Source organism: Chaetura pelagica, unplaced genomic scaffold (assembly GCF_000747805.2).
Source record: "Chaetura pelagica isolate M959 unplaced genomic scaffold, ChaPel_1.0 scaffold145, whole genome shotgun sequence".
Taxonomy (NCBI): Eukaryota; Metazoa; Chordata; class Aves; order Apodiformes; family Apodidae; genus Chaetura; species Chaetura pelagica.
The window spans coordinates 1694765-1712333 of record NW_009953332.1 but is presented as its reverse complement, the minus strand read 5'-3'; positions in this window follow the sequence as shown (position 1 = coordinate 1712333).

Here is a 17569-nt window from a genome sequence, read left to right as displayed (position 1 = left end):
GTCTGTGGCCACAGCAGATACAACGTGAGACTGTGGAAAGTCTCCTTTCATCCAGTTTCTCCAGTGTTTTTTGTGTTTTCTTTACTTCACATAAGCTGGGACTGCTACAGTATATGGAGTCTTATACCCTGCGTTGGAGGGTTTGCTTACTCTTTGTGTTTAACTTCGTTGTGACTGTGTGTTTGTACCAGCCTGAGCTGCTCAGGTAGACACACAAATCAGTCATGAGTGATTTTGACAGTGTAGTGTGACCAGTTTTCACCCAGATGTTAGCTCAGTTGCAAGACAAATACCTGGGACTGGTTTTACCTCCTCGTGGACCTGTGTGTTTGGCATTGCTACCTGTGTGTGGGCAGCAGTGCTGTTAAGGACTGACTTCACCTCCACGGGTGATGTGTGTCCTTTGACCGCAGGACAGACCTTCGTGTGGACCTGGGGCTCCTGGTTATCTAGCTCTTACTTCAGCTTCTGTAACTGGATTTGATTCTCATGGCAAACACAGGCAGAAGGAGTGAGGTGTGAGCCTGTTCTTGCTCTCCTGCAGTCAGGAAGCAGCTGGGATTGTGCCTGGCAGCTGGGAAGGTGTTTAAACATAGATATCATGTCACCTCTAGATACAAAGACAATCTGCTCTACCACCATGGCTGCCCGTAATAAGCTGGTTGAGGTTTCCTTCAGAAGATAAAAACATGAGCCGAAATCTTTAAAAAGGAGATGCTGATGTGGGTTCCTCAGTTGGCCATAAACCTTTACAAATGCCAACCAGACTTTGTTTTCTAATGTCACCAGATTCTCCTGCTTGACATGAGTGTTCTGCTGTTTGGCACAGCAGTGTTCCTGTCTGGTATCTAGTGAACCATCATTAAAAAAACAAAGAGTAATAGTTTGGTGAAAGTGCAGCATCGGTAGTAATCGTTCGGTGAAAGTGCAGCACTGATAGTGCTGAGTAATGTATTTGCATACTGGCATATGTGCTATGAAAGTAAATAATATTATGTCAAAGTCATCTGGAAGAGAGTTAATTTAACATCCTGGCTAAAGTTATGCAACCAGAGGGAGGCGGGGGTTCGGGGGGGTGGATGTAATAGACTGGCTGATGAAGCCTGGGGGACAAAATGTCCTAGTGGAAATTGTATGTAGCACAAAAGAATGTAACATAAGAACCCAGCAGAACAGAACTGATCCAAGGCTGTTTATACACACACAACACTATTTTCCTGTTAGTTTTAGGAATGCACAGAGTGTCAAGAAAAAAAAAAAAAGTATCTGCAAGACAGATCAGCTGTTTGCTTGAGGTCCACCTTGCTTCTTGGTCCTGATTCAGAAAAGCCCCTGCAGGACACTCCAGGGTGTGAGCATGCTTTAGTGTATTTGATGGATAAAAGCCAGCCTGTATTTTAAACTGCAGCTCTGAACAAATGCTCAGGTGCTGTTTTCAAAAACATGACAGTATTTCAAGAGATGACCCCCCACACCCTCCCCCCTGGCTCCAGCACATCATAAGTTGAAAAGTTGCAGGACTTCAGGGGTGTTTGGATCTGGACCCAAACTTCATCTCTGAGCTTTGATTTTTAACAATTTTTTTTAGGCACTTGTTTTGCACAACTCCAGATTTGTAAGCAGTTTTGCTCTGTACTCTCAAACTTCGCGTAGCTCATGTTTCTCTCATGTTATTAGAGCATTGGAGCTAACTATATTAGAGAAACAAATGTGTTTCCTGCAATATGCTAAGTCTGAAATGAAGACTAAAGCTCTTTGCAGTGAGCGTTGCAGATTATAGCAAACAAGACTCTCTTCCTCCGTGCTGATAATAATGTCTCTAAACTCAGTCTAACCCTCAACACTAATTCTGATAAGTAGGTTATTAAAGCGTGGAGTTTGAGAACAACTTCTCTTCCAAGAAAATCTAAGCATAAGCTTTTCAGATGTATCAAAGTTTGTGGACAGCCAGAGAAAAGATACTATTCCACAATGTGGTGATGGAGCATTTTTGCACTGTTTGATTCATGTGCTGCATCAAGCTGCGCGCACTTAAGGAAGCAACGTCTTCTAGCATCGTTACGGTGCAAAGACGTGAAGTTTTTAACATAGTTATTGTTTACAGTAAAGCTCTCTTGGGCCTCACAGTGAATATTGATAGCAAATCTACCTCCAAGATCAATGGGCACAAGGAACTTCATGCTAAATTTACTGATGTCACCAAATGCTCCTGCACAGTTAATCTGAAAAATTACTTTTGCATGTAACTGGCATAGGGCTCAGAAGCTTCCTGCACTAAATCTTTACCCAGAAGCTCTGCAAAGACTCTGAGCCTGTTTCTCAGGCTGCAGAGTAAGCAGTTGTTCCTGCAGCTTTCAAACCATGTCTGTGCTGGATCTGGCTGAGATGAAAAAAACGGAGTTTACCTACACTACAGGGACAGGAATTTTGCACCTTCTTGCCCTGGCCTAGGCAGGTTTTGGGGGCTTGCAGTCAAGAGGAGAGACTGATGCTTCCACACAGTGGTGTAGAGTAAGGACGTACTCTTCTGCAGTGACTCCTCAGGGGACCAGACTGCAAATGTCAACATCTAGAGTCAGGCAGAAGGAAAATTAAATCAAAGACTGTGGGATCCTTGCAAAAATCGAAAAGCCACAGGAGGATCAAAGGTACTTGAGTATCAGGAAATTTAGATGCAGCTGACAGAAACGCTTCTGAAAGCACTTGTTCTCAGCACCCAACTTTAAAGGGGTGTACCAAAGTAAGAGGCAGTGGCTCCTGCGAGGAATGGTACTAGGACTGCACATCTGTTGTGTTTCTGAAGTCTGATTATAACCAATTTTACTTCATTGATGTGAGCAGTGTGCCATCAGCATTGAGGCTCCTGTAACACTCTTTTGATACTTAGTTATCTGGCATGTGAAGCCTGAAGCTCGAAGGGAAGATAGATAAAGAGTTGTAGGAAAAACTACAGAAAGTATCATTTGTCTGGGGTCATTTCACTGAACCAGAAACATACATCTCTTGAGTCTGGAACAAGAATGAAACACCAGCTGAAAGGAGAGTTGGAGTCAGTGCTAAGAAGGAGAGAACATGCACCTCAGCAGATGAGCACAATAATGAAAATAACATGAAACAGTGTCTCCTTGAGGAGGGTTTCCCATGTAAAAAATTGACCATTTGGGGCTGGAGCAGCACCTGGGATCCAAGGACCTTTGAGACGTCAATCTAAAGAGTACACAAAAGGGAATGCCTCTTATTCACCTTCTACTTCAGCTGTTGGTTATCCTCATGCTTGTTTGGAGGCCCAGCAGTAGTCCCCTGTGAAGTGCTCAGCAACCAACCCTGACTGCGTGGCCTTCAGCCTTCTTTGTCCATCTTCTGTCCTGTTGTCCTCTATCCTTGCATTCTCACAGAGCAGCCCAGAAATGATGAGAAACAGACCAGTTTTGAATGAAGCAAATGACAAGAGAAGAATAAGAAGAATGTTCTGCTTGAGTATAACATTTTCCCCTGCAATTTCTTAGTGAATTCTTGCTAGTTTCTGAGAATGTCTTGGATAGAGGTTGAAGCTGTTCCTTCATAAACTTTGTGAACATTTTGATTACATCAGAACTAAAAACCTCCAGCTGGTTATTAACTGTGAAAGAAAATAGTCTCCAAGAGAACAGGAGTCCTTCAGCAAACCCTGCATATTTCAATGGTTACAAATGTGTTTCAATCTGCTGATATAAATTTAAGCAGTTTACATTTGGAGATATTGAAATGCCCTGTTTCTATGCTTGGTTCTGTGCCTACATCTGACATAGCTAGTTGTTTGCTGGTGGTGAGGGTGGTGACGCTTATGTCAGTGTCACAGATGCCAGGTCATGTTATCTCGTCATCAGATTTCCCCCTGTAATATGTCGCTACCACCTGCCCCTCCATCACTCAGAATCCATATAAGCTGCCTCTGATTTAGCTAGGTAGGCATTTTTCTTCCTGAAATTTCTCTGGGGTGAAAAAGCCTTTCCTCTACCCATTCCTTATTGGGGAGGGGGCAGGGTGGGGAATAAGGAAAGAGATTCTTACAGATGCTTAAGCCTCTAAGTTACAGTTGCTTTAGGGATAATGAGACATCAAAGTTGCTCATTAACTGTGGTCAGTGAATTTGTCCAGCTTCTGGAAGAAGCAGGAACTCAAGTCTGCCCAGTGTTTTTTCATTTCCTGAAACAAGAACCAGCTTATCTGCCTTTTTTTTTTTTTTTTTTTTTTTTTTTCTTTTCCTTCCCCTACTCACAGCACCATATACACTTCCCTCAGCTGTTTTCTTTTCCTAAGTCAACATCCTTTGGCTGCATCTAATTATTTGACTATTCCCTAATTGTTCCTCTTTCTCCTTTACCTCTTATTCTTTTTGTTTTGTTTTGTTTTGCTTTCTCTTCCTGTTTTCCCTTTTGCCCATCTTTTTTTTTTTCTTTTTTTTTTTCTTTTTCTTTTTCTATTTATTTATTATTTTTTTGTCTCTCCATTTTTATATAGGTCCAGGCAATCTGATCTCTAGGGGAAAGCTATGAAATAAGCATTGTGGTTGCACTGACAGGTCTGTGCTGGGCCTCTGTCTTTCATGGACAAAATTTTCAAATCCAGCTGTAACAGCTTTCAGTGCATAGGGCAGTACTTTTCCCTTTATGTGTTATTGTGGTCAGTGAACCACAGGTCATTTAAGTAAAGGCTTAGGGCTTTCTTAGAAAGACCCTTAAGGACATACTTACTGTCAGGAGCATGTTTACATCATGTTGACTTTGTATATCTAGCGTTTTGGTTGAGGTAAGTGCTTTTCTCAAGAAGGAAAAGTATTCTTAAACTTTCATAGAGTCATAGAATGGTTTGAGTTGGAAGGGACATTAAAGATTATCTAGTTCCAACCCCCCTGCATGGGCAGGGACACCTCCCACTAGATCAGGTTGCTCAGAAACCTATCCGACCTGGTCTTGAACACTTCAGGGATGAGGCAGCCACAACTTCCCTGGGCAACCTGTTCTAGTGTCTCACCACCCTCACACTAAAGACTTTTCTCCTAATGTCTAACCTAAATTTCCCCTCTTCCAATATAAAACCATTACCCCTTGTCCTATTGTTACATGTTTTTGTAAGAAGTCCCCTCCCAGATTTCCTTTAGCCCCTTCAGGCACTGGGAAGGTCACTATGAGGTCTTCCTGGAGCCTTCTCTTCTCCAGGCTGAACAGCCCCAACTCTCTCAGCCCATCTTCATAGGACAGGTGCTTCAGCCCTCTTACCATCTTCATGGCCCTTCTCTGGACTTTCTCCATGAGCTCCATGTCCTTCTTATGTTGGAGGCTCCAGAACTGGACACAGTACTCCAAGTGGGGTCTCACAGGAGCCTAGTAAAGGGGGAGAATCACCCCCATGGCCTTGCTGTCCATGCTACTTTTGATGCAGCCCAGGACACAGTTGGCTTTCTGGGCTGCAAGCTCACATTGCTGGCTCATGTTTACACTTTCAGCTACTATGTGTGACAGATTTGTGGAGTCGGACAAAGGTTTATAGGCTGGAAGAGACCGTTCTGATAATCTTGTGAGACATCTGTAATGTCAGAGGTCAAAGAACCCTGTTTCTTCTTTAGCAGCCTTTTAACAGCTAGTGGAGACACGGTTAACTTTATTGTTGCTACTATCTTATCACCACTACATAAAATGCTCCCAGACTAGTGCGTGTCTGTAATTATCTACCTGGCACATGAATAATATTTTCGCAATGGCATGCTTGTTGTCGTCACGGTATTCAGTTACAGGCGTCATTTTGGTTTTAATTGTGCTGTTGCCTTTACTGCAGCATTGTGCATCTGCTGACATTGGAGGACTACAGATGACCAAGTCTTCTGCTCTGTAAGATCTTCCTCTTGCAACAGAAGAAACAGAGGCACAGGGGAATGAAATAAGCATCGGGAGCAAGGAAGGGGAGAGGCACTGCACTAACAGCTTGACCAGTGCTATAATTTCAGAGCCAGGATGACTTGGTTTTATTGCACCCTTGAAGCAAGCTCAGTTGATTCTTTTGTCATGGCTAGCATAGGCTAAATTTCTGTGTTGCTCTGCTGTATCTAATATTTCCTATAATACTTAGAGGTAGAGTACTAGCGCAGCTGCTAGAGCTCTTTGAATACCTGGCCTTAACTCCAACAATAGCTAGTTGAAACCTGCTTTTCTTTTCCTGAATAAAAGGTTGGCTGGGATTTTCAAAGGAGCTTCCAAGGTGACAGACCTGCTTCCAAATGTCCTGTTTCTTTTCAGTGTGTTCTATCAAAATTCTTCTTAATTCTTTACACCCCGTTTTCCACAAACAGATTTCAAATTGGAAGTCTTTCTTGCTATGCCTCAATCTTGACCAGTAAAGCAAATAAGCAAGCTTCTGTGCTGCAAACCTTCACTTACTCTGAGGCTGCTTCCAATTTTTCCTACTAAAGCAAATGAAAAAATCACCTGCAGTCTTTCTGTGAAGTCCTTCAGTGAGCTTTGGATCAAGCCAAAGGGATAGTCATCTTGCAAGCCCCAGGCTTCACCTTCATTGTCAGCATCATACCCTCTTATTCCTGATGCCCTCCAAGCACAGCTGATAACTTCAGACACCAGGGAGAGACAGTCCCTTAGCTGCTTCTTGGTGCTGGGGACAGAGAGGGAAGTACAAAATAACTTTGTAACATAATCTGAACTACACGTACCAAGAGCCAGAGAAGCAACCTTGCATCCTGCCAAAATACAAGAGAGGTGTTTTCCGTTTTGCCCCCAGTCTATAGTGAGGCGTGACCAGACTGCATGAAATGAAGCCAAAGAACCTTCCCCTTGGGTGTGTGGTAGGTTGCCTGCCTCCTGTATTATCAGCTCTCAGGCTCCCACGCAGGGATTTTCAGCCTTATGTGTGGTGCTGCCTCTGATACTGGATTGTGTCCATGGCTAGAGCTGCCTGGCACCAGGCAGCATTGCTGCAAACGAAGTCCACTTTGTGTCTCCGTTTCCTGGGACACCATCTACATTTCTGTTTAAAAATTTTACTGGAGCAGAACTAAAGTCTTTTTTAAATTGCTCTTTGTTGTAGCTTTCTGGATTTCCATGTTGTGGTGAGGAAAAAAATGTGCACATCATCTGCACATGGGCCAGCCAGAACTGTGTGCATGCCAGATGGTGAAATGGTGATAGGAGGCCTGGAATCCAAGCAGAAATGCACCACATTCAGTTTATATATCTCTTCTCAAATTGCCCTCAGCAGAGACATGGCTTGGCTTGTAGAGGAAAGTGTCTCTGTATGAGCTCTGAAAGCATAGACATAGTGAAGCTGGGAGCTGGCTATCAGATGTTTTATTTGATACAGTGCCGATACCTGGTGTTTTGGTTTGCAAAGTTCTTGACCGGGCTATTTAGCAAGCAGCACAAACTTGCTGATGTGTGAATCTATCTTCCTAATGCCAATGCAGAGGGTTGGGTAGTCTGCCTGCTCTTGGCTTTCACAGACATCTAACTATCCCTGTATGCTTGGCAAAAGTCTGTGTGCTCCGTCCATAATGCAGTCACACAGTCTTCTCTGCATCAGCTGCTAAGCAGTGTTATGATAGTTCATTACATTCAGTGGTGGGTAAGCTTCAGAATACTTGGCAGTTCAATGAATCACTTCAACCCTTTTGATCCAAAATGATTCCTAGACAAGAAACAGCCTTCCAAGCTGCAAATCTTGAGTGGTCTTTGCTTGTGGAAAGAAGGCAAAATGTAAAATACTCCACGAGTGCAGATGTGGCATTCAGAACCCTCTGCTGAATGCAGGGCTCTGCAATGCTCGGCAGCAGTCAACTATCTAGCAGGGGACTTTTCTTGCCCCAGAATTCCTTCCAGCTGAATAAAACAGGCATGGAATTGCCAGGATGCTTGTGAAACATTGAGTTTGAGCTTTACTTAGGCTAGGAGATCACACTCCAGCCTATTTCTTATTTAATATTTGCAGATGCAGCGACAGCTTAAAATGAGTTCAGTGAAGAATATGCCGCTGTGCACTGGTATTTTGTGCCGGGATAGAGTTAGCTCTGTCCAACACTAAATATCTGTATGCCCTGTTAATGTAAAAATGTAAGCCCAGGCCTCTTTTGAGGAGGAACCTAGGGTGAGGTCCATTCAGTCTGAGGTCTCTGGTCTTGGGCCAATTTGGCTCTGCTTTGAGTTTGGCCCCAGTTAAACTCTCAGGTTGTGCTTCAGTGAGATGCACAGATTGACTTGAATTGCAAGACACATGCATGTGTCATTCTGTGGAAACTGTTAGACACATATGCTTACTTAGACATATACGCCTTTGGATTATTTGTTAAAATGGTTAAATCTTTACTAATGACTCTCTGATAATTAATGGGTAGCCTAAGAATTGGTATTTCCCATGTCTTAAAATAAAACAGTGATGTTTTGAAATGAAATTCTAGAATACGAGGTAAATGGCAAAATAGTGTTTAGCTACATGTGGTAAGGTTGGCAAGATATATTTTGAAAAGCAGGAGTCTAAAATTAGGTCTTTAAGCCACAGATAGACAGCTAAATAAACAACTGGGCTTTTTAAAAGCCTGAACACCCATAGGCTGCCTGGTGAGAATGTCAAGTACAGATTTCAATACTTGTATCATCATTGGAAGACAGTACCAAATTCCCTTGATTTCTGAGCAAGGGTTCAGGCCTGAGCATCCATAATCACAGTGCCCAGTACCATCTGGGTCCCCGAGTGCTGGCAAGGCTCTCCTAAAAGTGTGGAGCCAGCCCAATGGACAGAGGAGTCACAGGAACTCAGGCAGACTGGAAGACATATGCATTTAGGCTGGAGAAACATACATTTCCACTCCCAATTTTTAAATCCTAATGCGTTTAGATTTATTCTATAAGGGGGGCAATTTATGGCACCATTAGAGAGTCACATGCTTGTTTGCAGTTGGCTGTTGTTGGTGATGTTATCAGTAAGGAGCCTGTTTTATCATCCCCACACCAGTCTTTTACTTCAGCACCCGCTGGTGCTCGGGAAGCAGTTGGCTGATCAAGGAACAGTGGATGAAGCTGCGGCTTTTACATTTATTGCATCCGCTCTCTTCCCACTGAAACACATACATGCTGACACGTACATGTATTCTTTCAGTTACACGGCAGTCCTTCTCCTGCCTGCCAAGTCCATCATCTCAGTTCCCCCAGAGAAGGGTGGGATACTGATGCAAGACACTGTATTAGATGGCCGTTCCCCTCCCTTGAACTGGAGTCTGATGACATGTCTGCTAAAATGCGTCAGACAGTTGGGGAAAGAGAGAGTGACGGAGAGGGAAGTCTGGGTGGAGGGATTTGGTTTTAATTAAAACAAGTAAAGCCATGTTTTCCAAGCCCCAGATTGCACTGAAGTCTGGCAGAAGCTGCTGGGCCAAAGTGAATTTTCAGGTGGCTCTGTTGTTTTTGTAAAACAACAGATTCTGTGCTGTGGGAAAGATGTGGTGCCAGGACGCATTTGGCTTGGCATTGTTGGAGCGCTTAGCCTGGAGGAGACCACTGGAGGGGTCTGAGGTGGGACCAGTGACTCCCAGCTGATAACCTCAGAATGTTTCAGCTGCAGAGCAGAAATGGCATTTTCCTGGCTGGAAATGTGTTTTTTCACTCCCTTTGGTCAAAAGGACAAATGCATAGGTCTGTTTTCTAGTCCTCACCAGTCAGTGGGAGGCCCTGGAAAGGTCCTGGTTCTGCCACTGGCCATGTGGCAACCCATTTCCCTTCCCCACATGTCTCCTGTATCTCTTTACTATTGATGGTACAGACTTAGAACTCCACAAGTCCAAAAACTTTTACTTTGCAAATGTTTTTGTGGTGTGTAGCAAGGAGGGACACTAGTCTTTTCAAGGCATCCAGGCACTATCATTATAAGAGTTGTATGACTAAAACAGAACAGATGTTACAGAGCCTCCTAACATCACCATCAGCTTTTTATTCTCCTTGCCCCATCCCCAGCAGTTGCATGTTCCTCTTGCATGAGATAGCTTGTGTTGGCTGCAAAAGAAAGTTAGGAGGTCTGGATGGCTGTCTAAACCTGTTGATGGAAGCTTTGTTTGCATAGGCAAAAGCTAGATTTGTGTCCAGAACCCTGTTTTTATTTAGAAGTAGGAATCATGCGTGAGACAGTGGTCCCCTTCCCAGGTATGCCCATATCTTTCTTGCTGAGGTACTTTCTCCTTGCTGTCGTTCTGCAGTTGCTGGAGATGGTCAGTGCCATGAATTCTCCTTATGAGTCATAGTCCTCATTGTACTGTATAGCACTCTGGAAGCCAGCTCTAATCCCGTGGAGAAATCGTCACAGTACTGCAATTTATCCACACTGGAAAAAAACTTCAGATACTGCTGGAAGAAAAATACAAACAAACAAACAAACCAAACAAACTGGGGAGCTTTTTGGCATTAGTTTCTGAAGATGCTTTAGGAGGAATGAAGACAAGAACACTTTGAAACTCTGTGTTGCCGGACAATGTCTGCAGGCCTCTGAGTCATGTAGAGTTATGTTGGTGTCAGTGCCTGATGGGGACCTGCATTTCTGGATTGGCTTCATATGAAGCAGCCAGATGAATACTGGAGATGAACAGTCACAGGCTTGTGGTTGCTACTGAACATGATAACAGGGCTGAACTTCTTTTAATAGACATGGCTTTTCGATGTGGAAAATCAATGAAGCTAATTTATTTAGTTGTAGCATCTTCCTCTCTTTTGACTTTGGTCAGAGATACTATAGCAGTAGCACTGGTGAGGGGAAGAGGGGGGGGTATTCTTCCACTGTCCATTCATCATGCCCTTTTGAAATTGATCAGCTCATCTATGGTTTCCTCCCATGTCTTCCTGGCCAAGCTCTGACAAGACCTCCTATGTCAGATAGTATGATTAATCTGCACAAGGACTTGTTTGGATACCTGTACTGAGAACTACTTCTTCTTGGAGAAACTTTACTGATTCAGCACAGGTTGGCCCAGGTTCACTTCCAGAGTCCAGGTTGAGCTGGCAAGAAATGGAGAAACTGCTGCTCCTTCTCAGAGCCTCATTTTTCAACCTTCAGAAGGAAGATAATGACCACCCTGCTTCTCTGCAGGGATGTCAGAGGGACATCAGCAGTTGCCCCATGTATCATGGACAGGGTGACTTGTGTTGATTCCAGACTATTCCTTGTGCAGATGCCTTAAGCACAATGATGTTCCCATCCTGCCAACCATAGTAAAAAACAAACCCCCATGTGAAGAACAAACAAGCATTTGTTTTCTTTTGCTTCGGTGCATGCCTCGTGTTTGCCAGGAAGATTTTAATGCACTGTTGAGATAAGACGGATAACCTCTGCTTGAGCCAAGCCAAATATGCTCTTTCAAACAAAAGGAAGGATTTCAGGGAAGGGAGATAATGGTGCAGGTCCAGGGAACTTTCTCAGTTGGAGCCTTTACAGTGAGGAAGGGCAGAAAGGTGCTTTTCCTTTGCAGGGAAGAGTCCTGAAGAAAACATGCACGCGACCAGCAGGTTTGCCTGGGTGTCCTGCCTCCCTGTCCCTAGGTGACTTGTGCAGGTGGTCTTCTGCAGCGAGGTTGCAAAGAGTCAAGGCTGGTCTGAGCTGAGGGGTATTCACCTGGGGAGGGTGGCTCTGGGCTTTCCAGCCATGGAAAAGCATAGTGTTTCCTCTGCTTGTGTCATCCATGTTATTCATGCAGACCTCCCGAAGAGGCTGGGCCTCTCATTGCCTGCCTTGTCCCTGCCTTCCTGCTCTCTCGTTTCTTCTTGGCAGCCAGACAGCAAGGGAACTCCTTCGTTAGCTCACCAAAGGCCTGGAGGTAAACTCCCTGCCACACAGAAACCAGAACCAACTCATTACCTACCACACAGTGAGCTTTCTCACACATGCAGAAGTACATTTATGATATGCACTGTAAGCATGTATGCAAGTTAGTTCCTACCAGCAAACCTCTATTAATTTCCCAACTAGCTGCTGGTTTTTTTGTTGGCATTTTCCTTGGGAATGATGTTTCCAAAGCACCAGTTTTCCATCTTGGTTAGTACATCATACTGCTGTTTATCTTAGAAAGTCTCTGTATGTTCTACTTGGTCTAAACCCAGTTCTCCCGGAAACAAAAAACTTACTCTTTTCCTAGTGTAATGATTTTTACAACTGCCAAGAAGCAGCTTCAAAGTATGGTTTTGACAGTATAGCCTTTCAAAGCTAACAGGAAGGGTATTTCAAGGATCTGCAGGCTGTTTTTTCTGCCCAGGTATTGCGTACTGCCCATTCTCAGAAAAGAGATAGAGATCTACGTGGATCCTGGGTCAGACCCATTTCTTTTTTTCCGTTCTCTTCTGTCTATTGCAGATGAACAGATCATAGTATGTTTGAAAGTGTCTGAATAAAATGTAAGTCCTTGTATTTACTAAAAATAACTCATTAGGTCAGCTAGCTGACTATTTACCAGAGGAAAACCATTAGGGCTATTAAGTGCCAAAGCATAATGCCAGACTACAAAAGCTGGCTATGGGACTCTGAAGCCTACAAAAGGAAGTGGTTCATGGGCACAGGACTCAAAACCCTGAGCTCAAAATTTGAGCTGAACAGTAGAGGCAGTTCCCTGTTTGCAACACAACATTCAAGCAGGAACAGGGCTGAACATGATTTGCCCTTTGTTCTTATGGTTTTGTTGGGACTAGTTTACCTAGATGGCTTGCTGACATCTACACTGTGTGAAATGACTTACCCTTTCATTTTTAGTGACTGGGCAGGAAAGGATAATGCTGGACTTTAATACTCTCCTGCTAAATGTCATTTAAAAAGCCTAGTTCGCCTTTTCAAAAGGCAGTTTCTTGTGCAAAACTTGGTACTCTCTCCCACAACTGTGATACCTGAGCTTTATTAGGGCAGTGTTTTTTTGTGGGAAATTCCACATGATCTGAGTCTTTAATGTGTTGATTACTGCCAAGAGTTTTAGAAGTATTTTTTACAAAAATGATTATTTCTTTAGCTAGAGCAGAACAGCCTAGCAAAACAGAACAGATACTGAAATTCACTTGGGTGTCTTTTCCCCCCTTCTGGCACTACATTACCTTTGCCTACACTAATCCAAGTGCTACTATTGTATGAAACAGCCATTAACCTGCCACTGTGGTCAGATGAGCTGGTGACTTTGTGCTGCCACTATTGACACAAAGTACTTGGAGATCATGATTGATAAAGCAAAAGATATGACTGAGCTCTAGCTCATGAATCAGCAAACTAAGAACATCTCTGTGGTTAGACAGCAGCAACAGAAGCAGCAGCAATTTTTCATTGCAAACCTTCAAGCTGTACAACTGTAGGGAGATACCACAAAGATAGGGTGCTACAGCTTCCTTATTGATACAGCCAGCTCTATGTTTATGGAGTAATGTATTTTTAACCTCTGAAGGTGTGACCTTCAAGAGGAAAAGCATATGAGGAGTTAGTGTGCTATCTCTTACAAGATAGATCTTGTTTCTCTATTGCCATGCCCTCTACCATTAGTGCAAAGGGAGGAACTTTTTTTTTCTTTAATACCTAAATTCTGGGGTCAGACCCTTGAAAACCCATCTGAACATACATTATCCTGATCGATTAATTCAGCCTCACTTCTATGGCATCTGGGGATGTGGTGAAACCTCCTTTTCCTCTTGTGCCTGGGGCACAGATGCGTGGTATTCAACCCTTTCCCCTCTCCATAAATCGGATGAGGGCAGTTGAGCTTTGGGTCATAACTTGGAGTCAAAGTAAATGTAGTTGCTCTGTCCTTAAGTCACCTCACTGCTGCTGGTTTATTGCTGAAGGCTCACAGCTGAAGTCAAATGCTGAATGGTTGCCAAGTACAGCATGTCATTTTGAATATATGAAATGATGGCAGAACTACATTGCAAGCCTGTTCCTGCAGCTTTTTCTTACACAAAACCCATGAAGTTGCACAGCAGCAAAAACCTCCACCTCTGTGCTTGATGGCATTCACAGCCTGGCCAGTGGAACTAAAAAGGCTAGAAACATTGTCAGTTTTCTTTGAAGATGAGTTAAAACAGAGGCTTTCAATGTGGAATGTTTTATAATATTTTGTTGTTGTTGTTGTGAATAAACTCATTTGCTATTGCAGGGCTGTTTGTGAGTATAGCACAGCTATAAGGTTTCACAGAGAACAGCCTGTATGTGAGGCAAGAGCAACTATTGTTTCTGAAATTTCCCTCCCTTCAGAAGCAGAAGGGATTTCATTAAGAAGTATGTCATGACACCTTTTATGCCTACACTGTATTTCACGTCTGCTCCTGGTGACCTTAATTTATGAATCACTTCTCATATTTCCAGAATTTTAGGTAATTGGTACATTTGTAGTTCAACTCATGCCATAAATAGAATATAGGTTAGCATGCATAATGAAGTTATGTTATCAAGAGAAGGTAATGCAAATGGTTTTAAGACATGGTAATAAAGAATGCATGCATCCCTGTAGCTCTGCAACTATGTATAATTATTGATTAGCCTTGTAAGAAATACTTGCTAGTGATTTATTGTCTCTCCATAAAACAGAAACACAGCAGAGTTTGGTGTGCTTTATCTTGGTATTAGAGGAAAATGAGGAAACAGGAATGTTTGAAAAGATTTGTAGTGTCATATGCGTCACCTCAGGATGGGATGAAATGTCAGGACTGTACCTTTCTGGGTAAGGTCCTAGTTTCAAACAAGCCTAAGGCTGGGAGTAACATTTTAGAAAAAGGAAAGATATCTTAAAAGTGAGAAGATTCTGTGGGTTTTGTTCTTTTTTCTTGTTACCAGGACTAAGGCGAGGGGAGAATAAGCTGAGGCAGTTGGTGTTTTTCAGCCTGAAGAAGAGAAGATTCTGAAGGGACCTGATAGTGACCTTCCAATACCTGAAAGGGGCCTATAAGGCTGGGAAAGACCTGCTCACAAGGGCATGTAACAATAGGACAAGGGGTAACGATTTTAAAATAGGAAGGGGTAGATTTAGGTTGGACATTAGGAAAAAGTTACTTAGTATGAGGGTGGTGGATCACTGGAATACGTTGCCTAGAGAGGTGGTGGAGACATCATCCCTGGAGATATTCAGGGTGTCGTGGTTTGGGCCTAACATGACAACAAAGAATCAGCCCCATGGCTACTCACTCAATTCCCCACCTCCCCCTCCCCCACTCCTCCACTGGAATGGGGAGGACAAAGCCCAACTAGAAGCTCATGGGTCAATACAAAGGACAAGGACAGTTCTTCACTGATTAAGGTCCTGGGCAAAACAGATTCAACTTGGGGAAGAAACAAGAATTTAATTTCACACTCATCACACACACACAGGACACAGACACACACAGAGCAGGGCTTGCACATGTTACCCCCACCCCTCCCTTCTTCCCAGCCCCAAATCCCTTTGTTCCCGGTTTCTCTCCCTCCTTCCCCCCAGCGGCACAGATGGATGGGGATGGGGTTTAGAGTCAGGTCACAGGCTGGTGGTTCCTGCTGCTCCTTCCTCCTCTGGAAGAAGGATTCCTTACAGTCCTGCCCTGCTTCCCCATGGGATCCCTCCCATGGCAGAGAGTCCTCCAGGAACCTCTCCTTCATGAGTCCTTCCCACCAGGCCCGGAGCTGCTCCAGCCTGGGCTTCCCACAGAGTCACGGGCTGCTCAGGGAACAGGCACCTCCTTTGGCTCCGGGGGCTTCCAAAGCTGCACAATCAGAGTCCACTGGCAGCAAATACAGAAAAGCAGGCAGAAGGACAGGCTGCTGAAACTGTACATCCCTCGCCTCTGTGGAAACAGGATATTTGCAAGAGAGTGGGACTGCTCTAAATAGTCCTGCCTGGGAAATAGGAGTAGCCAGGTTTAAAGCATTCTCCCCCAAAGCCCCTTCTGCTATGGTTTCTCTAGGTGTTCATTTGCAAAGCTAATAGTTTATAGATTGGCCTCAAAAGACTTACAGTAATCAAGGTGATGAGACAACAGCTAGCTAAATTGTTTCATTATTCCTTATCCACAACATCACTAGGAGCCTGGGTATGGCTAAGAGCACAGCACCTGCCAGCACTGGAAGAGGTGAGTGTGAGTGAATGTGAACGACCTGACTTACACACCTCCAGCACAAGCAGAGCTGGTCTTTCTCATCCAAAAAGGTAATATTGCTACATTTGGAAGTGTGGATGCCTTGTTGCAGTTCATCCTGGTGTTTTTGCATATCAGAGCACCAGCATGGTCTCTGCTGCTGTGCCATGTCTGACTGCAATAAATGGGAGCACCTTATTAATTTCCATGGGGATAAATTAAAATAAGACCTGGCATATTGTAAACACATATCCCGTGCCAAAAATTGAAAGGCTCATTACAGTGAGGCAAGTTCAACTACGCCCCACCTTCCAGGTAGGGCAAACTGGTGCAAAACAGGAGAGGGTGACAGAACAGTTTTTGACTGTTTCATACTGGTTGGTGTATGTCACAAGGGGGGGGAGGAAACCACATACAGGCTCCTGCTTGCAATTATTTTTTTAGCAGTAAGCATGCAACTGGCCAGGGGGAGAAATGAACTTGGTCACCCCTGCACAACTGTGTTGAGCTGCTAAACAGAAAGGTCTGGGGATTCACTTCTGTGTTGGGACCATGTGGTGCCAATAGGCTCGCTGTGCTGGGGGCTGCACAGGTGGAATTCTGCTGCCTGAAAAGAAGTGTCTGGCACTGTTTGAGACATCTGAGGGCATCCCACCTGGTCTCTAGCAGCTACTCCAGAAGGGGTTGGGTCTCCTTTATCCTGCAACTTCTGTGCCTGCATCCAGTCTACAGAGTCTTAAATTACTATAGAAATTATCCACTGAATTCTGGCTTTTATTGACACTTTAGTGTTCGTGTTTAGCTTTCCTCTAGGCCTCATGCAATGCTTCATCTGAGAGAGAGTCACCTTAAGTAAGTGTTCCCTTGGCTTGAAAGTGTCTGAAGTAGTGAGTAGAGCCCATCAGAGTATTACTCTACAGGAAAGATATTGTGTGGGTCCAGCTGCATACACAAGGGCACAATGCAAAGATAAGCAACAACAAAACACATCAGGCTTCTTTTGTATTAAGACGCTTTGCAGTAAAAACACAGGTCTGGTTGTGTTGTTATTTCAAAAGAAGTAACTATCAGGTTATAGCTGTGCAGGTCTAAGGCTGTGGTGGTTGTGATGAGAGATAACACATTTTATTGGACTAAATAAGCAGGAAAATGAGAAAAAAATCAGGCAGATAAACTGCTCTTCAGGTCTAAAGCAGCAGACTTCAGGGTAAGTATGAGCTGAAAAGAGTTGTTCTCTGTATGATTCAATTATGTTAACTAGACAAGCAGAGGAGAGAGTCAGCTCCTTCTGGTAAAGCTGAGAGGGATATCTGCAAGGGGAGAAATGATACAGCATTTAGTTCCTTTAAGAGAGAGAAATGTAATTATGAAGAATATACTCTGCCAAATTCATAAGATCAGCTCTAAGGCAGCATTTTGATGCAGCAAATTCAGCTTCTTTGGTTTCCTCATGTTGGATCAAAAGTGCTGTGGCTGCACAGTAC